This window comes from Ptiloglossa arizonensis, chromosome 7 (genome assembly GCF_051014685.1).
Source record: "Ptiloglossa arizonensis isolate GNS036 chromosome 7, iyPtiAriz1_principal, whole genome shotgun sequence".
Taxonomy (NCBI): Eukaryota; Metazoa; Arthropoda; class Insecta; order Hymenoptera; family Colletidae; genus Ptiloglossa; species Ptiloglossa arizonensis.
In genome coordinates, this window is record NC_135054.1 from 11,334,233 (window position 1) to 11,357,803 (window position 23,571).

The following is a 23,571-nucleotide window of genomic DNA, read 5'->3' on the forward strand; positions in this document are numbered from 1 at the left end:
CCGACCACACGGAAAAGCACGGCCTATCTATTTCCTCGTTTTTTCACGGAGATATTGCGAGCACGCGGAACGGAAAACGCAGCTAACGGTCTCGTATACATCCCCCTGTGTGCAGGGACGCGCGTTGAACGCGTCTCGCGCGCCCCGAAAGACATCGGAGACCGACGACGTTTGTGCGCCATTTGACAATAACGAAGCTCGCTGAAAACAAAACGAAACGAAGGGAAATAAAACAAAACGAAAAAGGTACACGCGGTACACACGCACGAAGGGAGCTGCATTCTTCCAACGGTTGACTCTCTCTTCTCTCTTCTCTCTCTCTTTCTCTCTCGCTCTCTCACTTTATATTTCGGGAGCTTCGCGCTCGCTCGGCTCACAATGCGATGCGCTCTTTTCCCTGAGATACGACGGCCTGTTCCGAGCCAGTTCCTGATTACGGCCTTTACGATCGCCCCCAACCGCTCGAAAAGCCAGCTCGGGCATCGGCAGAAGCGGGGCGCGATAAAAAGTCTCGCCCCTCTGCGCGACGCCCGCGCGACCGGGGATAAAGTTGCTGCTCCCTTTGCCCTGGCCGCGAGGAGGGTGGAATTGGATTTTCCGCGTGACTCAGCTTCCCGGCGATCGAGAACTGATTTTTAATTCAGAAGTCCGGGCGACGTTTCTCGCGAGCGGATAACGATCGAACCGGATCGTTCGACGCGCGGTGAAATCGAACGAAGGAATTCGCGCCGAGGGGATCGAGCTTTAATCGCGATTACTTTTTACGGAGTATCCAAGGTGTTCGACGATTTTTCAGCCGCTTACGACCACGACCACGACGGTGAAAAGTTACGCGCTCCTTGCGATCGAACTTCTTTACGTTTCCGTTTTCGAGTTCCTGCCTTTTGTCAAACGTATTAATGAACTCGAAAGAAGAGAACGATCATCATCGAATTGCGAACGCAAAAGAAATAAATTGGTTATTTATACTTAAGTGAAAATCTAACGAGCTTTACGATAATATCGAAGATTAAATATGTAGAACGATGAACAAAAATAGTTTTATTTAGGTTTTCGTTCGACTTTGCGTATTTTTATGCCGATTTGCGAATAGGAATGTTAAAGATGAAAAGGGAGGAAAGATTAAATAAGGAAATTGTAATGCTGGGATAAATGCAAAGTAATAAATAAATATTGCGTACTATACTACGTTTTCTTCCGTTTACTGCAAACTATAATTCGGAGTGGATAACCTTAATCGATTACTGAATTTATGTGAAGCGTACCCCTCTTCATTATGGAAGTATAATTGTATAAGAAAGAATAAAGAAATATTTCTACAAATATTTTCAATATTATACCGATTATTGTTTTTTCCGTGAATATTTGAAGAAACAATCAGTTTCTAATTTATATTCATAATTCAACAACTATCCGTCTTTAGATTAATTATTCTGTTTTCGAAAATTCAAAAAATTGCACGTTGTACTTTCTATTTTGGATGAATATATTTTCGTAAGAGAAATCAAGCTACCATCGGTCTCGCCGCACCCTATATATTATTTACAGTTGAACCAAAAAAATAACTGAGAATTTAATACACGACGTATCATTATAACCGAGCAAACCAAATTATCTTCCGTACAAATTAAATTTATACATCGCGGTAATAATTACGCCCGGTGGAAAGCGGTGGAACGAAGTGCGCGCGTCATTAAAGAATAATTAAAATATATTTAGCGTTCGTTCGATTACTTTGTATTTTATTCGGAGGTCACTTTATTACACTTCTCCTCGCGTTACGTTCACCTGCCTCTACTGCGCCATATTCGAACACGATGCAGTAAACTTTTTCACACGAGACGAAACAAGCTGCTCCAATCCTTTTCCAAACGGAGCGTTCAATTCGAATAGAAAACGAATCCTGTAAATTTGATTAGAAACAAAAAGAACGACATTGCGCATAACGTAGAAAAAGCAACTGATAATTATGTACAACTGTAATTATGTGTTTTTTTTCGAAAACTAGTAGAGTCAAAGAGCCCAATTCTATTTTAATTTTGACAAAATTTTCGAGGACCTATCGCGTGGTATATAATAAAACTATCGATGTTGAACGGATTTTATTACACCAGTACGTCGATCTTCATTTTTCAAAAGGTACAATTCTTTTGTATTTGAAATAAAATTCATGATTTTCGAAAGTTCAACCGAGTGAATAAAATTTCGAAATAGAAACCGAAAGCGTTGAATTTTTATTTACTCGTCCGGGTCTATAAATCGTGTAATTCATTTGAAACGTTTTTCACAACCATGCATGACCGATAAGATACAATCATAATCATATTTTACGCTAACGCGGTTTTCTGTTTTATATCTAATCGATACGCCGAGTTTATCACTGACTCGACGTTGCGGAAAGTAATTTCTTTAAAGAAATCACACCGGATCGCTTATCTTTAGACTTTTTTACGAAGCTTCTCATTTGAAATAGTGCTAATAGCTCCCATATCGAGAGAAAGTACGAAATAATTTGTAAGTTACTTCGTCGTTGTAGTAATTATTGTTAAAAAGTCGCGAAAAAGCGCAGAAAAGAATAACCGTTTGTAAATGAATAAACAAGACGTTGAACGTTCGATAAATGAAAACTACAAAAAGTACTTTAATCGATGCAATTCAACGTACTCCTTGACTGTTATATCCTTGTATCTCTTAAATAATTCGCGCTAAGAATAAAAGTTTCACACAAACGTTATTTCTTTGTACACTGTTCAAAATGGAAAAACTTATGCACCATTTCGTTTAAAAAACAAAGAAAGATATTCGTCGATGGTAACCCTGAAACGCTCACTCGTACGTAGAATATTATCGACCCCAAGTATTCGCAAGATTCTGAAACAAAATTTTGTTTCCGAAAAGAAAAATAAAAAAAAGAAACTGCAACGTTTTACGTGGATCACCCCGTACAATTCGTTGAACGAAATTAAATGCATAAAGAGCTCCGCGTGTGGTATACAATCGAGGGAAACAAAATGCTTATTGTCTTGTTCGTAACGATTGCGGGAGCGAACGCGATTTTAATTAAAAATCCTCTCGGAATCTCTTGCCTCGAGCTCTCGCGTTTAATAAGTCGTGCGCGAGGTGTGCGCGGAAGAAACAAAAAAAAAAGAAGAAAAAACAAAGAATGCGATAACACGAGAAGCGTATTGTTTAATCGGGCCATTTATCACTGTTTAATTTGCAAAGATCTTTGTCTCCGGCCTCGGTGTTTCTTACTTTCGTAATAATTTCGGGAAAGCGGGCGACGAATATTACCGTGCACGTGCAACTGCGCTCGTTCTTTGTTATTTATCCCCGTTGTTTTCCGTTGTGTCCTCGTGTGTCGTTGCGACACATTTTCTTCGCGCGGCGACGAGGAGATATACACGCAACGCGGCGCAACAATTTAACGGCGAGATTAGCATTGTGCTTTGTTGCCGTCCGCTCATAAATTGTCGTCTCGAATCCATTATTTCCTGATTAACGGGAAAGCGAACGGGCCCGCACCGTACAAAAGACGCAACGTGAACGAGAGACAGCCACAATCGCGAAAATGAAAAACCACTCGTCTCGCTGGCGCAACGTCCGTGTCGTTTATTCAACTTTACGCCGCGCGTTTTTAACGCCGAAAAGTTACCAATTGTTCCCGCGGAACGTTCCCGTCAAATATAATATAATTAAACAAAATTGAAGCTCGACTTAATTGAACATCGCCCACCTGAACCGCGCCCCGGTGATAAACGGATGATGTTGGTATCGCGATGTTGCTTGTACGAGTACACACTCGTTCTGTGTTCTGAGTTCACAGTGTTCTCGTCGGTATTACAACATTGACGATATTCGATCGATTTTTGTGTTCAAGGGTGTAATGGTTGATTTGTCACGAAATGAAATATTATTTAGGGGAGTTGGCTGCAGTATAGAGAGCACGCAGGTAGTAGGTTTGCCATTCAGAAACTGATGTATTTTTATCACATAATATTAAATAATTTGATAATATAATTTTGGTTCGATGAAAAGGGACTATCCACTTCGTCTTTCGTCAGTATGCGTAAAGTTAGAGGCAATTTGCTCTCTGATTCTCGAACGAGTGTATTTCTAAGAAATTTGATTCCTTTTGGCAGAATCGAATTGACAATCGTGGAAAAAATAGTTTTTTGAGTTCTTTAACGAGAATTTTATTAGAACGTTCCTTTATTAGAATGTTTCGACCTAACGTGGGTGGTTCTTCTCTTTCGCTGTGTAACATTAATTTCGTTAATTACGACCATCACTCTCGACCACAACACCATCGTGCTGCCACTTGTCAGTGTACATCCTGGTACATTTCAATTTTTTCTCTTCACAAAGGAGTACGCATGGATCTGTTCGACTTTCGTTAACCTTTGTAACGAAGATTGTATGTTAAATCTATCACAGAAAAGAGAAAGATCGATTCATTTCTAACGTAGTTATTCCATTAGTTAGAATTATTTCCCTATACCTCGAAATCTCGGAAACGTATCGTTGAGAACAATTTTCAGCTCGTAATATTTGTCCTTTCCAAGTAAATAATTTCTTTTCGATATTTTTCCTATCGGCGAAAACAAACGAGATATTCGAGTCGATCGATTCAATCGAGACACCCAGTATTGAACTCGTTATGGAATTTAAGAATTTGTTTTTAAATCAGCGACTGCTTTAAATCTGTACCGTAATTACGTGAACGTTCAAAGAGAGAGAAAAAAACAGAGAGAGAGAGGTATCTCGGTAAATGCAAATTACAACACACGTTTGTCCTTAATAAGCTGTCATCGACGTAACGTAAAAATATTTTCAACGATTGCGTAACGCATCGATGTTATATCATAAACGTTCAACGTGGACAAATTACAATGTACGCGTTATATTCGTCCATTACGATATCATTGTGTCGATTTAATGTTAGATTCGGTAAATTCAGCATGGAAATTAATACGGAAAATATCGACGGAATTTTATCGAATTTCGTAAAGGTTCGGCTCCCACGGGATACACCTGTTAATGTCCAACCAAATGATGGATATCATTGGATTATGAATCATCGTTTGCGTACAGGACATTGATACCCCGGACAAAGCGATCTTTAGAAATCGCGTCCATAATGGATTATCGCTGTCACCTTTCGTCTGCATCAATCTGACAAATATTGTCGATTTAACGCGCGACAAACCTATCCTGTTTACCGTGCGGATGTAACGCGTGCAACCTGTAAATTGTTTTCTTGCATACGATTTATCGAAATAATCGGTAGTCTAATTTTTTTCTTGTTCACGTTCTACGTGGTGGGAACGAATGCACCCCTTTGACGACGTGTAAAAATTCCAAGATTGCGAACAACATTCGAAAATTGACGTAAGAAATATTAGGTTGTTCGGAAAGTGATTTCGTTTTCCAAAATGGAGAGTATACAATTCAATAAAATGTTTATACACTCTGAAAAAATCGTGTTTCATTTTCACACAAAAAAACACGAAATCACTTTCCGTACAACCCAATACTAAATTGTTCGATAAGTTTTGTCGGTTTTTCCATTGTGAAAAAAAATACTACGACGCTTCTACTTTGAACAACTATAAATATACGAACGAGTATATTCTGGGTAAAACTTCACACATGTTCGTCAAACGATAGTACTCGTCTTTAGAAAAGTAAAAAAGTAGAAAAAGGAATTTAACCCTTTACAGTCGTATGTCTACTTTCAGCCACCGCAACAAGGAACTATACTAATCTTATACTTATTCAACTGTGTATTAATTTACACTTTCTCTGAACATCTAAAGAATTTGTTCACGAACCAATACGGTGCTCCTATTAGAGACAAGTAAAGTAAAGTAAAGAGAAAAGGCTAAATGATTTTCCATAATGGAAAACTGCACATATTGCGGCACTACGAAAATGTAAAAAGTAAAGATTGTTCTGCATGTTGAAACAGAAAGATTAAGGGCGAAAGACACCAAACTAATTATTTCTGGGATACATGTAGTCGAAAAGGACACTCAGAGACTGTTTCGAAAGATACCACACGATGGAGAACTATAAAATACAATTTTTACATAAAAACATTACATTAGAACACATTATTGTATGAACACGTATCTAAAGTTCAGAAAAGAATCAATAAATCTTCTTTATCCTTCGTAATCTTAAATGTTACCGTTGTTTTTTCAAGGGAAATTAATTCCTACCAGTACACCACCCATGTCCAAATTGAATACGAAAGGGTTAACATCTCCATTTCTTAACGAACGACAAAACTTCTCGAGCCACCTTCTCACGTAACTCGAATTTACTCGGTAACGACGAAAGATCGACTGGACGACCTTGAGGTTAGCGAGTAGTTCCCCTTAACCGTGAAAACTAAATCCGCGAATATGGTCAACGACAGTGGTACGAGGAGGATCGATCGGGCGCGTGCTCTCGCTCCTCGAAATTCCATCTATTTCGTTCTAAATTTACCCGAAACGCGGGACATCTACGACCCGTAGAGGGAGCAACTCCAGCGTGAAATCATTTGTCCAGGACGAAGGGAGCGGCGGGGCGCGAAACGGCCGCAAATTGAATAGCTGGCGGAAATACCGGCGGAACGAGCCAACGAATAACCCGTTGCATGCATCCCCCGTGCTCCAGCCGTGTATCCAGCTCGGTCTCTCCCTGATTTATTAGGGCCAGGAGCGTCAAAGAAAACGTGCAACGCGGGCCCCAACATCGTCGCAGTTTCCGGTTGCCTGTGTCGCGCGGATTTCACGAATGCTTGCCGAAAAATGTGGAATTTCCAAGGGTCGTTTTGTTCGTGTGCGCCCGTCCCGTGCAACGTTCAACGCGGATTAAACGCGTTCGAACCTCACGGACCGTGAACAATCGTTACGTTCGTTGTATCTTTAACGAATCGGGACAACCTCGATCGCCGTGTATCTGTTCGCGAGACACTCTCGATCGTGAAATTTTTCGGAGTATCGATATCTCTTTCCTCCTCTTGAGTATAAGATCGTTGTAACTCGAAACGTCGACGATTCTCGGGAGAAGATCCGCGCCAGTTTCGTTCGTCCCGTTACCTCGTGATTTTGCAATTGAAATGAAAAAGACGTCGATGCGACGATATTAATGAAACGTCAGTCACATTTGCGTATCGCGAGATCCAATTCCGCGAGCCGCCCAAGTACAAGGGGTGGAAGGAGCAAAGGTCGCGGTCGGCGGTCACGCGATAAAATAATTAAAACGTCCCTCTCTCCACGGCTGCGCGTTGGTAGCGAAAAGGTAATTATTATTCCGTCTGTCAGGATAGACGGAGGGAACGGGGGTAGGTGAACCGGCGCTGGAAGACAAGAAAATGGAAAAGTATCCTGTGCGGAATGTCGAGGAGTCTCTCGCAAGACGAACGTTCGCGGAGGGAAAAAGGGGAACGGTTAAAGACGCGATAAAATGGAAGGACGCGAGCAACATCGATAACCGGCAGACGGTGTACGCGAGGATCCTCGATTCCGAGTGGAAAGCAAAGCATCGACCCGCAGCTGTGCGAAATACTCGAAAGCGGAACGAAATTGCGCAAACGATACGGAAGATCCGCGCAGAGGCAATAAACACGGATCGGAAAATAATACCAGCGAGGATACCATCTCGTTAAGGTGTTTTAGGGTATGGAAAAAATGAACGAGCAGCTGGAGGGTTAACCCTTTCGTTTACGATATCGTGCGAAACTCGGGAGGAAATCCAACCGAGCATGATAGGTTCTTCGATAAGTTTTAGCGTTGGAGAACACTTACTGAATAATACGTTCGATGATCTATTGAACAGGGAATCTTGTCTATACTCGTACGTTAAATTATAGTTTCTCGAAAATATCAGAAAGAAACCTTTGCAGAGTCTTCGAAAAGAAAATTTAGCGTACAGAGAAGAGTCGTGATCGACCTTGGTGTAGATTATAACACGCGTTATATTGGGTTGTTTGAAAAGTCATTTCGTTTTTTTTGGTGATAATGAAACACGAATTTTTTAGAGTGTATAAACATTTTATTCAATTATACATTCTCCATTTTGGAAAACGAAATGACTTTCCGAACAACTGAATACGATTCTTCGAAAAGAAAATTTAGCGTTCAGAGGAGAGTGAGAGTCGTGTAGCTTGGTGTAGATTATAACACGCGTTCTGTAAACTTAAAACGTTAAGATCGATAACGTCGGGAAGTACGAACAACGAATCGATCGTTCGATTCGAATTTGAACGAACGTTGTCAGTCGCCGACACGAAGCGTCGATTCGACTTTGAATACCGAACCGAGCATAGAACAGAAGGTCTCGACGAGCCCGATCCGGGCACACGGGGGACCGTGGAAAAGGCAATCGTCGACAATGAGAAACAGTCGCGAAGGAAACTGCTGGAAACGAGTCGGAACAAAACCGTCGGTTAGGAACGTCGAGCGAATGCGCGCGGACAAATCCGCGGGAACGGAAGGTCGAGACGAGAAACGGAATAACAGGAGAGTTCGTGTCGGGCGAAAATTTAGGAAGCCGAATAAACTTGGCAGAAATACACGGGGTGGGGGGAACTGGCGGCGGAAAGAAGTGGAGCGGAGGAAAACGTAGTGGCAACGAGGCGACCGGACGGTAAGGAGAAAAAGAAAAGAAAAGGAAGCGCTTAATATCGTGTAACGTAATTTAAAAGTGTAATTGCTCTTGTCATGCTCGACGCTGAAGAGCAGAGCCACGGGAGGGAAGACCGGACAATGGCTCGGCCCTGGCGGAGCTACCGGCAGCGTAATAAGTTTTCATGCAAAGCGAACGTGGATTATCCAACCGTGAATGTGCCCGGGAATTATATTTCACGGGAGGAAGCAGACTGTTACTGTTGCTATCTCCGTTCTGCTGCTCGTCCTCCACCCGCCGCGGTCTCTCATTCTCTTACGTTTCGCCTCTGTTCCTCTCGGTTTCACTCTGTCTCGGACTTGTCATAAATTACACGGGCAAACCGGAGCCCACCGACAGGATTTAGCAGTATCCTATACGAGTCCTGTAACTTTCCACCCTGTCCCCGTTTTGTCCCGCTCGGCGATGTTTCCGGTTTGTGCGCGCTGTCTCCGCTCGATCGACTACAGGTGAGTCGACGGGTGTCCACGGATCGACGATACACACGAACGATCGCTCGTGGACCAGGGGATGAAAACGGTTCGCGATCGAGAGCGTCCATAGGGAAGATTTCATTAATCGATACCACGGTACGACGCTTGGTCGAGTTTACGCGATCCGCGTCGATGACAATGTGAAACATCCAACGACTCGTTCCAAGATTATCCATCATCGGATAAGATCGAACCTTGCCCTTGCGACTCACCGAAAATAAATTATACTTCAGGAATGACAGTACCTGGATGACATCGGCCGAACTTTGACATCTCCCCATTCTAACCTACCGTTCCTCAAAATAATCAAGGATACGTATGTATAGACCCACGTGAGAATAAACCTTAGTCGTTAACCGGTCGTAACCAGTCTCATCGTTGAAAGTACGGTTGAACGTCTGTCTACGATTTGTGAATTCTGTCAATGGTGTCGAGGACGGTTCACAGGATTCGTCAGTTTGGAATTATGCGAGTTTCCGTCGACGGTGGTATACAACTCTGTGTAATAATTCGCACGTGCGTCTCGCATCGCAGGGGTAACGCGCGGAGTGCCATTTCACAATGCTGTCCCGTTCGACAAGAATCGGGAAAAAGTAGAAAGAATAAAATGAGAAAGAAATTAATTTACAAAATAAAAAACTAAAAATATTGGGTTGTTTTGAAAGTCGTTTCGTTTTTCGTATTTCATTTTCACCAAAATAAAACGAGATGACTTTTCGAACAAGCTGATAGAATATTCTAAAAAAGAGTCCTCCTTTAGGGACAGAAACGTCAAATTGACGGCTGAGAGATCTTAGAATGAAAATGAAGTGAATAGATACGAAAGAAAATTGAAACAAAAGAGATATATAATTATAAATTAGAATATTTAGATCGAACTCAATCGGAAAATAAAAATTGAACGAATAACTTCGATCGATAAGAGGCAGTCACGAGCGAGAGCCCGAAAACTGCACTAGATATTTAAACGAAGACAAAGATGAAAATGCCCAGTAGAGTAGTCGGTTGTTCGTCAAATTTTCAAAAATGAAAATTTGCACGTTTACGAGGGGCATTTGTTACCTCGTCCCTTCGTATTTGCTACGATTTGGAGCAAGAAAAAGTTACGAATGTATACGTAAGATTTTCAAAAATGAAAGTTTGCAACGTTTACGAGGGGCACTGGTTACCTCGTCCCTTCGTATTTGCAACGATCGACGAAGTCACGGTAAGAAATCGAACGGTAGGAACGCGCGTACCGATCGAGTATTAGCCGGGGCTTGTTCGCGAGCAACAGAGGGATAAATCGAACGGCCAACGGGTTTAGGTCGGTGGGAAAGGGGGCGATAAGCTGGCAGCCAGGGTGGACTGAGCAAGTCCCGGGAGTTTAGAGGAGAGACGTACGGCAGACGGGCAGAGACGCGAGAGCAGAAACGCCGCGGGGAAGTGGTGGGACGTAAACGCGAGGAGACGACGAGGGTAGGAGACGAATCGCCGTGGAGTCCGCGCGGACGAGCGCGGGGATTGGGGAGGAATCCGTGAAGGGACTAGAGGTGAGACATATGAAACGGACACGAACTTTGAGCGGCGCAAGAACAAGCCTCTTGATGTCGGTGCCGGTGAACGCGCGCCGGTGGTGATGGTATTGGTGGTGGTGATGGTGGCGATGGTGGTGGTGGTGGAGTCGGTCTGTTCCGGTGGTGAATCGGTGACGGTGTACCACCGGCCGCTGTGGTAGTAATGAACGGTAGAGGGGGTCGAAGGCGGCGGCTCCAGACTCGAGACCCAGGTCGATATCAGCCTCGAGCAAACCAGACATCTACCGACCATTCGCAAAACATTCACCTCAAGTGTCCCCGGCAATGCCCTCATCTCTACTACTCGTACTCTCTCAATACGCTGCCGTGCAACCCCTCGCAGTGCAGCCGCGAGGGTGCAGTCGCGCCACCTTCGTCCATCCCCTCTGCCCCTCGGCACCCCAGCCGAACGGTGTACCGGCCCCTCCCTCTCGCGCTCTTTCTCTCGGGAGATAACCTCCGGACGGAACTGAAATCGCATTAACGATCGCTTCGCGGGTCACTTGCTCCGGCTTTTCCGCGCCATTTTTTATGCCGTTTCACGGCCGGGATTTAATTGTCGACCACCGTCACGCCCGGACGACCCTCCGAGGAGTTAAAGCACGATAACGTAATAAATCTATTCGCGTTCGTGACGGCTTGTATTTACTTCCGACGTTACCTTCGCGAATCATTTCCACCGGCTCGAAACCGTGGTTTTCCAACCACGACCACGACCACTACTAGGAAACGATAATGAAAATCGATCTCTCTCGTCGGGAAACTGTTCGCGGGCGTGATCGATGCCGAACGAAACCGGTGGTACTGGTCGGTGAACAAATCACCTCGTTGCCATAGCCGAATGTGTAATTATCTTTTTTTACAACCGGCCGGTAAATTTGTTTTATCGGCACGACACTCGTTTCGATGCACGAAGATTAAGGGGTTACGACCGGAGCGACAAGCTGAAAAATAAGGTAGCGATTAAGCCAGAAATAAACGGTTAAACAAACACGGCCCGGCTCGTTCGCTCGACGTTTCGATCGTTCGCCCGGTTTCGTCGCGTTCGGTACCGAGATCGGGTCGTCTCGTGCAATTGAAAATAAAAGTGTACAAGCGTCGCGAGCAAACGTACCCATAAACGAATATTTTCGTTTCAATAATTACACGGAAGATCGAACGATCGCAAGGTTACGGATAACGTAACTTGGGTTACAGTGCGCGTTGCGCGATAAATTAGCTTACAGATTTAAGTTAGCGACAGTGTACAGGATACGTGAAGTTGAGCGAGTGTTACGAGTGGATTGTTGGGGATTACGAGTAGTAGTACGTTCACGTGTGCGTCGAGTAGCGTGTTGGTAAATAGATGTAAACAGAGTTCTCCCGTTGTTGTTCCATTTATTCTTATTTCCCGACGCAACGAACATCTAAACTCGACGACGGTGTTTCGATCGACTCTGAACGCGATAGATCCGGATGTTTGCCCTCCGTGGGAAAAAATCCTTGTAACAACGGTAACAGGAACGTCGTAACATCACCGGGTGATGATATTTCCAGGACGTCTTCCGCAAATCTTGCGCGTCAGATGGGATTTCCTCGGTGGAACGAAGGAGGAGCGGCTCGCATCGCGTGAGCGACGAGAGGACCGCGGTTTTATTCATCGCGGTCGCATTAACGTTCATAATCTTTGAGCGTACCCAATGCCATATTTCAAGTTAATGAGCGCAATAAATTTATACGTCGCGGTAGACTGGCAGGGAGACAGGGAGATTGAACGACGAGGAGGGGGTGGCTGGGTGACCCAGGAAAGAAGAAAAAGGAGAGAACCGACTGCAAGTGGGCGTCCAGAGAAAAAGGAGGAAAGTTACGAGGGACGGTGCGACCGAGACGGATAGATGTATGTACGTATAGAGGGAGAGAGAGAGAAAGAGAGCGAGAGAGTAAGTAGGAAAACGCGAGTACATCAAGATGTTGAAAAAGAACTGAAGGAAATAAAGAAGAAATACGTACGCGGAGAATAGAGGTGGAAATTGAGAAAAGGAATGGTGAACGAGAAAATGTAACGAGCATTTTAGTTATCGAAGTGCAATTTTTGTTTACGATGGAAAGCTAAGGGAGAGAGAGAATTGGAAACGAAACGAGCATTTTAGCTATCGAAGTGCAATTTTTGTTTACGAAGAAGACGAAATGCTAAGAGAAAATTACTGAACAGAGAAACATAGGAATATTAGAAAGAGAGTTCTCTGGAAGGAAAACAAAGGTGAGAACAGGAGATAGAAAATAAAAATTGAAAGTGGAGAAGTAACGAGGATTGGTAATTGGAAATGTGAAGAAAAATTGTGGTCAACGAAATATGAAGAAATTGTTAGGTAGAAATTAAGAAGAAAGGAAGGGGTAGAAAGTTAAGGACGAAGAAAGAGCGGGAGGAGGAGGGTGGGTGTATACACAAGCGACCAATATCCGTTTTTATTAATAGAAATTCAATTGGAGCGGAGCAAGCTCGGCAATTCGGAGGAAAATCGAATTATCCTCGGAATTATCGGGAGTGCACGATATCCGTACACTGTGTACATGTACGCGTAATCCATAGTCGAAGCACGTTTCTATACGTCAAGCAAAGTACGGAACACGAGTGTTTCGTTGATGATATTTTCAGCACCGTGAAAATGTTGCCACCTTAATTCCTTTAACGTCAAACCTCGACACATCTAATACCGTCCGATCTACGAAATTTTCGTTCTCGAGTAACTCGAATTCTCTCGCTCCTCTTTCTTCTCGATGAACGATCAATTTCACAAATTAATAGAGAATTTTTCAAATATTCGTCCGAAGGAGACGAAAATTATAATTGCATTTAAACGTAGGCTTCTATTGCTACAAATTCTTAACAATCCTCGTGAATCTCTTTACAGAAATGAAAATCGTTTGTATTATAATAAACTGTTGTTCAATAATTGAAAGATGTTACTAATTGTCTGTAAGAAAGTATCGAAGTTGAAATAACAGGATAATCGATCACCAGGAAAGATATATTCGGCAGAACGATCGAACTGAATATAGTAACTCCTCGTTAAAACGTACAGTTTCGAGTTCGTGTGGAACGTTTAAGGAGGGACAGTAACGAATTTGTTTCTTAAATCGACCTTTCGTGTCTCAGCCACGACGAACACTCTGACAAGGAGAGTGAGCATAAGAAAGAACTCAAGGAGAGTACCAAAGCATACTCGTTGGTACCAGCACGGTTTGTACCAACAATACTAAAGTATAATAACAATACGATACTAAAGTATAATAACGATTTTTACACTTATCATTCAATTTTCACGAGAGCGATTGTTCCGATAAAAATGAGACCACACTTGACCGTAATTGTACTATTTTCATTCATACGGTCATACGTTACGCACACACATAATTTCAAACAAACTTTCAATTTTCTATAATTAAAAGTAGTCCGAATATGGTCGTATTTGATGTTATTTTCATCGGAAGAATCTCGCCAATCCATTGCGAATACTCCCGCGAAGATACACTGAGAAATATTACAAATCTTTTTAATTTGTATCAACGACTGTCATACCGATATACCTACTCGCTTTGAACTTCGACTAAGTTTTCAAATTTACAATTGTCAACCACTGGAGTCGAACAACTGTACTATATTTAGTCTGTACAATTTTCACCTTGTATAGTACCCATGCAATGCCCCTCTGATACGAAAAAGTAAAATTTTCAGCGAAACAAGTATACCTACACGTGGAAGAGATATTTCCTTCCACAAAGGTCGAAGGATGTAGCGAACATGCCGTGGCATTCAAAGTGTCAGATGTATTACAAATATGTCAGAAATTGGTTTCTATTTTCACCGTAGAACAAGCAGAGTTCAGGAACGCGGTTGAAATTCCATCGAAGAAATTCCAAGACGGTGGAATATTTCTGTCCGACCGGAATCGTGGGTCTAACAAAGACGCAAACGGACCCGATAGGATTCCGCATTCGCGTTGTACCGTGCGAACGGTCATAAAATTCCGACGAACTATCAAAGTCGAACGAATTCTCCTCCGTGCTCTTCATCCGGGACCGTTTGCCGATTACAAAAGGGATCCGTCGTGAAATCCACCCCCAACGGTGCCCATCGCCCGCCACCCACCGACCCTGGACCGTTCTTTTTCTCGGGAAAAACTTTGCGGTTCGCCAGCCAGCGACCAGATCCTTTTCCACCGAGACACCGTACAAGATTACTTTCTTTGTACAAGCGAAGTTCGTTTCCCTGCCCGTGGCTCCAGTCGATTACAAAGAGCGCTCTTCGAGGCCGGGGCCTTTTGTGCCGTGGCTTCGTCGTTTTATCCGCGAATGTCATACCCCGTTCCCGTTCGTGCCGAACGACTATCTGCCCCCCTTATCCCCCACATACCCGACTCGTTTCTCTCTCTCTTTCTCTCCTTTGCCCGAATTAATCCACGACGGATGTCCCCGCGCCCGATTGGAAATTAAAAATCGAGTTGCTCAAAGAATCTTGCTAGACAGAAGTCGCACCTCGAATCGAATAGAATTTGCTGAACGCTTTTTCGGGACGCGGTTCGGTAATTTCAAAGTGACTTATGTTTTCCTCGCGATGGGTTCGCTTTTTTGCCAGTGGAGACCCAATTCAGGATCTATTTCGTCGTACGATTCTGTTTGACGATTTGTTCGTCGTTGGGATATATCGAGCTTCGAGAGTGTCGGTAGATAATTGCAATCGAGCATACTTGACGGAGTTACTTAAATTGCTGTTTTTGAAATACTTTTGATTCTTCGAGGGGAAAGAAAGCACAAGCGAGTAATTAAACATTTCGAAAAAGGTTTTTGATCATTTTTCGTTGAGTTTGTTTTTCTTTTACGTGGACGTTGAAAGGTGTATCGACTTATAATTATTAGCGACTCGCTCCGTTTTCTAGAATTTGTTTGAAAGATTTACGTATTGGAGAGATACGTAAAATTTTGTTTCGTAGAATTCTCGAGCTCCTGAGATAACGTGTTTCGAAATAAAACGAAATTTAAATTTGTTTCTTACTCCTATTTCATCTACCAGTGTACCGTATTCTCTTTTTACGTTCACACTTATGAAAATAAAAATGAAAAAAAAAAAAAAACGGTAACGCGTATTCTACGCTGCGCGACATTTAAACGATTTTTAAGACTAGAAATTTCACGCGACAAAAATACAAAAATACCGTTTCTTATCTCAGTCTCGACAAAATTTTAACCCTTTTGATTCGGAATTGAAATTAGAATTCAATTACTCCTTTCTCGTAAGATGTAAACACAAGTATACGAAACGTTGAAATGAAAATGTTTCGTTTTAAATTAATTACACGATTTGAAGGATTTCATCGAGATGTTAGTTTCTGGTACCAGAAAAGTTTGGAGTACAAAGGGTTAATAACGAAGAGGAATTTGTAAAATCTTCGTAGAACGAAAGTGTCGTAACGTCTTAAAAAAAACGTGCTGTGAGATTTAAAGTAAATTTCGTTACGAGAGAAATTGGAGCCAGCCATTTCGGTGCATCTAGCGTTAAACACCGATGTAACAACCCCGCGTGTGCGAAGCTTGCCCGGGCGAGCCAATTTCGGCGTCACGTTGCACGAAAACAGAGGGTCGATCATAAATCCAGACTCGTTCGAAGAAGCGGTAATCCAAAACGGCTCACGACAACCAAGAACAAAGAGGAGGTGGGAGAGACAGATAGATGGATAGATAGATGGATAGAGATAGCGCGGAGAGGGAGAGAAAGGGTGAGAGAGAGCGAGAGGGGGGCCCAGGCAACAGGAGAGGATGCAAATTCATTAAAGCAAATTACTTACGCACGGGCTTAAACAAGGCGAGCTCGATGTAATAAAAGGGTACTCGCTTACCCTTTGTTAACGTCATGGTGCAACTCGTACGTTCGTTTAAGCACTTGCTAATACATCTACCGAGACAGAGACGAGCCATTCGTGCCCACGGCGGTGATAATGAATAGCGACAACTCCATAAACTAACTCCTCACGTGAGGAGCAGCGAGTCGTCGAGAAGCTGCGAGATTAGAACTGTACGCCGCGTTTGCGTTTCAGGCAACTACAATGACTGCACAGAAATGCCATTCCGCCCAACGAGGGGAGGTCGTGAGCCAGACGAATAGAACTATATAGGCTTAAATTGTAGGGGCCAGTGATACGACCGATCCAATTGACATGTCCATTAATACTGATACGTATCAATTCCCAAGCACCATGATACGGTATCGAGCAGGTATCGAAGTAGCTCGTTGTTGGTTCGGTCAGACGGATTCGTTGACATTTCTCGTAGTGTACCAGAATGGATCGATACACGGTCTTATGCATGGTCAGCTTTCGATTCCGAAACATTGTTCCTAACGACCACACACGATAGCTACGTAGCGTCTTGTCGATTAGTTCATTGATACTTTCGACACCCAGTTGTGGGATCGTTGGTTCACTTTCATTTATTCTCATCTTTTGCGCTCGTTTACGACGAGAGACATCGAACGGTAACTTTTCCATGCGGAACGAACGAGATCGAAAATTTCCTTCGAAAAAACACGCGTTACGAAACATACTAAGTTCCGTTTCACTCGTTAGGAAGAGAAGGGTTCTTTTTCGAGGAATTTGAATGTCGAGTTTGAAAAACAAAATTTTCTTCGCGTCGAAGCAGATCCTGCTTCCGTTTCGTTACGACGCGACGTCCCCTACCGCGCAATTCCTGGTTTCGACGATCAAATTTATCACTAATTTGTCAGCGTTATCAGCGTTTCGCATCTTCGTTCCCTCGAGTTCTCACCATCAACAACGTAATTCCGGGGAATTCGAAACAGAGAGCACTCGGTCTCTGTATAAACTTCCTCGAGCAGAGAGAGCCGAGCCGCGGTCTCGTCGGTTCTGCCTACGGGAAACCGAGAAATCGCTCCGTGCCTCGATGATTTCGTACGGTGTACACGCAACAATAGGCGGAAACGTCGAGCGTTACAAAAGGAGCACTGCGAGGGAGAGAACGCCGGACAGGAACACCGGTGGTCCGATAAAGAATCGGGCCGAATCAAAGATTCTCGGGGAAACGCCGAGCCTGTGTCCTGCATATGGCACTTGAAGATCGCCGGATAGTTACGGTGTCTGGACATTGTAATTGGGTACTCGCGAACGCAAGACCTGTTGCCGTTCGTTCCGATACGATCGATTTGATTTTTCGGTGCAGCCTCGAATTTAGCTCTTTGTTTCTGCTCGAAGCGTTACATATTTAACGTTTCAGCAACGGATTACGTATTACCACGCCTCTTAGTTTCTAAAAGATGAGAGTTATCGAGATTAGAGACCTTCTGTATAAGAATACGAAATTTGATTATTCGGTGCAGCCTTAAATTTAGATTTTTATTTCTGGTCGAAGCATTCCGTGTTTAACGTTTCAGCAACGGATTACGTATTACCACGCCTCTTAGTTTCTAAAAGATGAGAGTTATCGAGATTAGAGACCTTCTGTATAAGAATACGAAATTTGATTATTCGGTGCAGCCTTAAATTTAGGTTTTTATTTCTGGTCGAAGCATTCCGTGTTTAACGTTTCAGCACCGGATTACGTATTACCAGAACTTTTCATTTCTAAAAGCTGAGAGTTATCGAGATTAGAGACCTTCTGTATAAGAATACGAAATTTGATTTTTCGGTGCAGCCTTAAATTTAGGTCTTTGTTTCTGGTCGAAGCGTTCTGTATTTAACGTTTCAGCACCGGATTACGTATTACCACGCCTTTTAGTTTCTAAAAGCTGAGAGTTATCGAAATTAGAGACCTTCTGTATAAGAATACGATCGATTTGATTTTTCGGTGTAGCCTCGAGTTTAGATCTTCGTTTCTGGTAGAAGCATTCCGCATTTAACGTTTCAGCACCGGATTACGTATTACCACAACTTTTCATTTCTAAAAGCCGAGAGTTACCGAGATAACGCTGCGCCTTTTCGTATAAGAAAACTGCAAAGCGTAGACGTACACTCGGTGACATAAAATTTAACGACGCGAGGGGAAAGTCCAGCTACCCCCTCTCCTTCACGACAGCGCCTAGATTCGGCGTGCTAAAGCACTTGAGAACTGCGCGGCTTAGATGCGCAGAAATAATTGCACGTAATCTACACGCGGTAGATCGCACGAGTCTGAATAAAATAAAAATGCTTTTGACAGATTCGCGGTATATAAAATGGGTTTTTTATTCGAGGATCGAATTACTATTTATTAAATATATTTCATTTCGTTTTCAGAAGTTATTTTGACGCGTGCCGCTATACTGGGACGCAATAAGATAAGAATGATAAATAGTTTTCCGTGTAATAATATGAAATAATTCTGTACAGGCAATCTACGACAATCATACTCCCGAGAAGGATTAACGAAACCTGTCATTTTCGTGTAGGCAAAATCTGTGTCACCGACTGTACCGTAGTAATGCTTTGCCAACTATCGTGAATTCTGCCCACTACTTAATTGTTTCTTGCACGCACTCACTGTTTTTTACCCTATTTAGATCACAGTAGTGCCATTTTTCCGTTTTTCCGGGCAAGAATATAAAATGCAAATAACACTGTGTACCGATCCAACGTGTTCGAAAGCAATGACGTTTAGAAAAACAATAACACCGATAAACTAGTACACGCCAATATGTATTTCGATACGATAAATAACGAAAATAATATTTAAGCAGGAATTCGTTTTGTCCTCCAAGGATTCTAAATATTTCATTTTGCGTAAGTGCATGTATTCTGCATATCTGCGGATGTATGTTTTTACCCATGTTTACCTATATTTTGCATATTTCTGCATTAATCTTGCATGTACTTGCATATATTTTGTACACTTTTTGTTTATTTTGAATACATTTGCATACAATTTACGTACTTTTTGCTTTAGTTTTACATATTCGCACGTACATTCTACATACGTTTTCCGTACGCTACAGGTAAATAAACATTCTCGGGCAATTCGTAGCATTGCGTAAACGAAACGGGACACGACGTTACGTTACAACAATCTCAAGAGTCACCACCACATTCTCTATCGAAGAAAAATCGATGTTCTTTCTTGAATTTCTTTCAAATATAACATTCCCCGGGACTTTAATTAATCCTTGGACATTAACCGCGTTTCACTCGAAATAGATTTTTCCAAACTGATGGGTTACATTCCTGGCAAACTACTTATCCAATTAACAGAAAATTTCAATTGTACATTTACAATGACATTCTCAATCGGTGTTTGCATAGAATTTTTTTAGTAGCACGATACGAGGATGCTTATATGTTCCACGTACGTTAACATTTATTTAATAAAAACCGACAGAAACATTGTTCCGAATATACACCTTTAACGTACGTATAAAAACTTTACATTATACCTTTCAAATCGTCGGAAAAAATTCCCAAATATCTGTTTCTTTTCTATCGAAATATTCCTTTTGATCATCTACAAACGCGACGATTCAACGAGTAGATATTTTCTCAAAATAAATTCGAATTGAAAAGAAAGAAAAATGTAGATCGACTTCGTCTCGCGAAAGGACAAGAAATTACAAATAAGCAGAAGAGCGAAACGTTAAACGTAACACGGTATCCGTACCCTCGATATCGATACTCTGTGCAATGCTCGTTACATTCTGCACGCTATCGTGCACCAACAATTCAATGAAATTCGTCGTGTATCGTCGAACGACGATAAATAGCCGACATCTGGTCGAATGAACGATTCTTGCCACGCTTATGGTAATCACGTAATGCTCCCCAGCCTCGTATTTCAGTCCGAATGTTATTCAAAAGCGTCCGAGACACTCGAGACGGAGCCAAGAAGTCTTTTTCCGGTGGCTGCCGATTTCGCTCCACATACCTTCCTCTTATTCTTCTTCCGCCGTCTGTTTTTCTTCTTCAAATCGCGCGATGTCCAGACTGGCAGCCTCATTGTCCGTAGCTAGATAGAGAGTTTGCATTGCAGATTCGAGACTGATACAATCTGGCCGGCCTGTTGCCAGAAGAGATGTCTTGGTTACGTGCCCCGCGACGAGAATTCGTCCCGCGAAACGAATCGCATAGTTCTGCATGCACCGTAGAAATTATAACGTCGATGACGTTCCATTTACGACGTTTTCTTACGGTTAGCGCGAACAACGACGGCCAAAGTTATTCGAGGATCGTCCACTTTTTGTTCAATTATATCCCGAGCACATAGTCCGCGTAATTGCTACCGCGAGAGTGGATAATTTATTACGGGATATTATTTTCTCCAAGTCGAAGAAGAAACGAAATTTCTCGATCGTCGAGGTCTCGCGATTAAAATCGTGTATTTGTTCGCGCTTACGGGCAATTGTTCTTCGCGAGGGGTTTATTTTCATTAGAAGTCTTCGTTGCAATTAGTATTTTTATTATTCACGGTTTTCTCGACCCTTTTTTTTCGACTTTCGTTATCGGAACGTCGAGTGAGTTGTTTTCGATTTTCGTTTCCAATTTTAACGTATTTGGGATACGTTTGTCAACTCGAAAGCTAATATGTGAAAATGAAGAGACAAAAGAGGTTGTTGTCTATCGTTCCCCTTACTCAATTACAACAAATTTCTGTACTATTCCCTTTACATTACACACGAGCTAGAATCGTACAGATCTAAACGTTGAAAAAAGTGCAGGTTAAATGCACGCACATCCTCCTTCGAATAGTTCCATAAATATTTTTCCAAATACATCTAAATATACGTTAAATACGCGTAGCGAGAATGAAATACGCAAAATATGGTAAAACGTTGTTCGATGGTATAAAGTGACTCCTCGCGTTACCTGTTCGTAAATCCCGTATCTCTGGACTCGTCTCGTTTACCCCCGTGTACCTTCATCGATAACGCAATCTTCGTTTCCGATTGAATGATCCCGGTGCTCCGAAGTCGGCCAGGAAGCAACGTTCGAGAAAACGTTTCGATAAAACGCTCGTTACGATGGCCCTTAATTACGTTTTACGGAATCACCGTGAACACCGTGGCAACAGGAAAATCCAGGTGCACCGTAGCCGCGGGTATCGCGAACGGTCGCTAAAAGCGTTCGTGGAGCACGCGTTCCGTTGTAACGTAAACACCGTCGAAATTTCGGGCGAACATCTTTATCGCGAACGGTACAACAGCGTAACAATCGTAGCCGTTAATCGGTATCTCGTTGATCCAAGGTGATCGATAACACCGGTCACGCATCCGCACGAAATCGTCGCCCGGGACAATGACTCGGGGCCGTGTTAATTGGTCGATGATGCGATAAGCCCCGAGCTGGAGATTATATTGTAAGTACACCGCCGCGGCAGATATGCAAATGATTATTAATTATTGGCGGCGTTGATCGTTACGTCGTCGACAGTGCTCGAGCCGAATCGATGCCCCTATGAATTCTCCCGTAGACCGATGCCGTATGATAAAGTTTAATTAAGGATCGTATTAACGCGCTCGTGGATAGAACGCGCGGGAGATGGTAAGCAGCGGCTGAGTGAGCGGTTAGCGAGCAGGTGCACGGATAATTATACGTTTTCCTCCTATATCGTCGCATGCTACCGGAATAATTAAGCAAAACTGATGAGCGCGTTCGCCACGGCGCGCGGCTTCTCCTTCTGGCCTGCCTGGCTCTCGTCCGGCAGTTTCGTGAATTTTTAATTTGCGCACCGATGCGCCGCCGTACACCACCTCGAGCTACCCGCAACCTCTCTCTCTCTCTCTCTCTTTCCAAATTAACGTTGTTAATGCCTGCGCGTTCCTCCGGGCTTATTGGCGCGCCAATGATAATTACGCTCGGTTAACCGGTTAACTCGCTCCGGAGTAATCGTTTGTTGACGAGTTAACCCGTTCGTTCCCTCCTACCGTGCCGCTTCTATTTTCCGTTCGCCCCCGGAGTAGTAAGTTCCGACGATCGTTAGACGATCACCGAACGAGTTACTTTAGAAGATCGGGACCAAGTGGCCGGTGGGTGGATCGGAATTTTTCATCGCTTCAGCGCGCGTGCACGATTTCGTCGATCTCTTCGTCGATCTTCCCGACAACCTCGTCAATGGTTCAACGATAGTAATAACACACGGAGAAGCCTGTTATAAACGACGCGTAGAATTCTCTTTAGTTTCCACGCGTAACGCATTCCGTACGCGATGTCACGGGGAACGGAACATCGTGAATGATTTTAGAGACGCGTATTATAAATAATACCGTTTTTCTCGAAGAGCACGAGCGGAATGAAATTACCTTGCACTTGAATTGTAATTACGAAAACGATGATCGACGATGAATCTACGATCGTTGATAAATTGATACGTACCGGGCAATAGTAACGCGTAGAATTTTCAACGTTTCAATTCCGGAACGTCGAAATGATCAAATCGTCGAACTTGCGTCGCGATCGCTCTCTGTGAAATTCTTAAAAAAAAAAAAAACTGATCGCGTATCGATATACATGAATCGTTGCCCGATAACGAAAAACGATCGAGAGCATCGTACGATTTTATTTCCAGGAAGATCGAAAATTTATTTATCGCTCGTGCCTTATTTTTCCCGTCACGGAGTACCAGAAGTGTAATGAAAAATCTGGTGGCCCGTTCGTTCGGTATTTCAATATTTTCGAACGTTCCGTTGCCCGGGCGGATTTTGTTTTCGCCACGGATGCAACGAATAAATAATCCGTGGCTGGGCATCGACGCTACATAAACAAACGTGTACGACCACCGAGCGCAATTAAGCGTCCCTACGTCGGCTCGTATATGCTCGTTCCTGCGAACTTTCACCGTCGAACAACGTGTCGTGGGATTGTCCGCGAGAAAAATGCAAAACGCATTCTGCGCGAGCGATTCGCCGTGGTTCTTCG

At 43.1% G+C, this 23,571-nt stretch overlaps 1 protein-coding gene across 3 annotated transcripts in view; it reads right to left on the reverse strand.

Annotated features, from left to right (window-relative positions):
* LOC143149431 (uncharacterized) overlaps positions 1-23,571 on the reverse strand; it is a 471,911-nt gene that overhangs the window by 118,488 nt on the left and 329,852 nt on the right. The gene's annotated exons all lie outside the window — the stretch shown is intronic.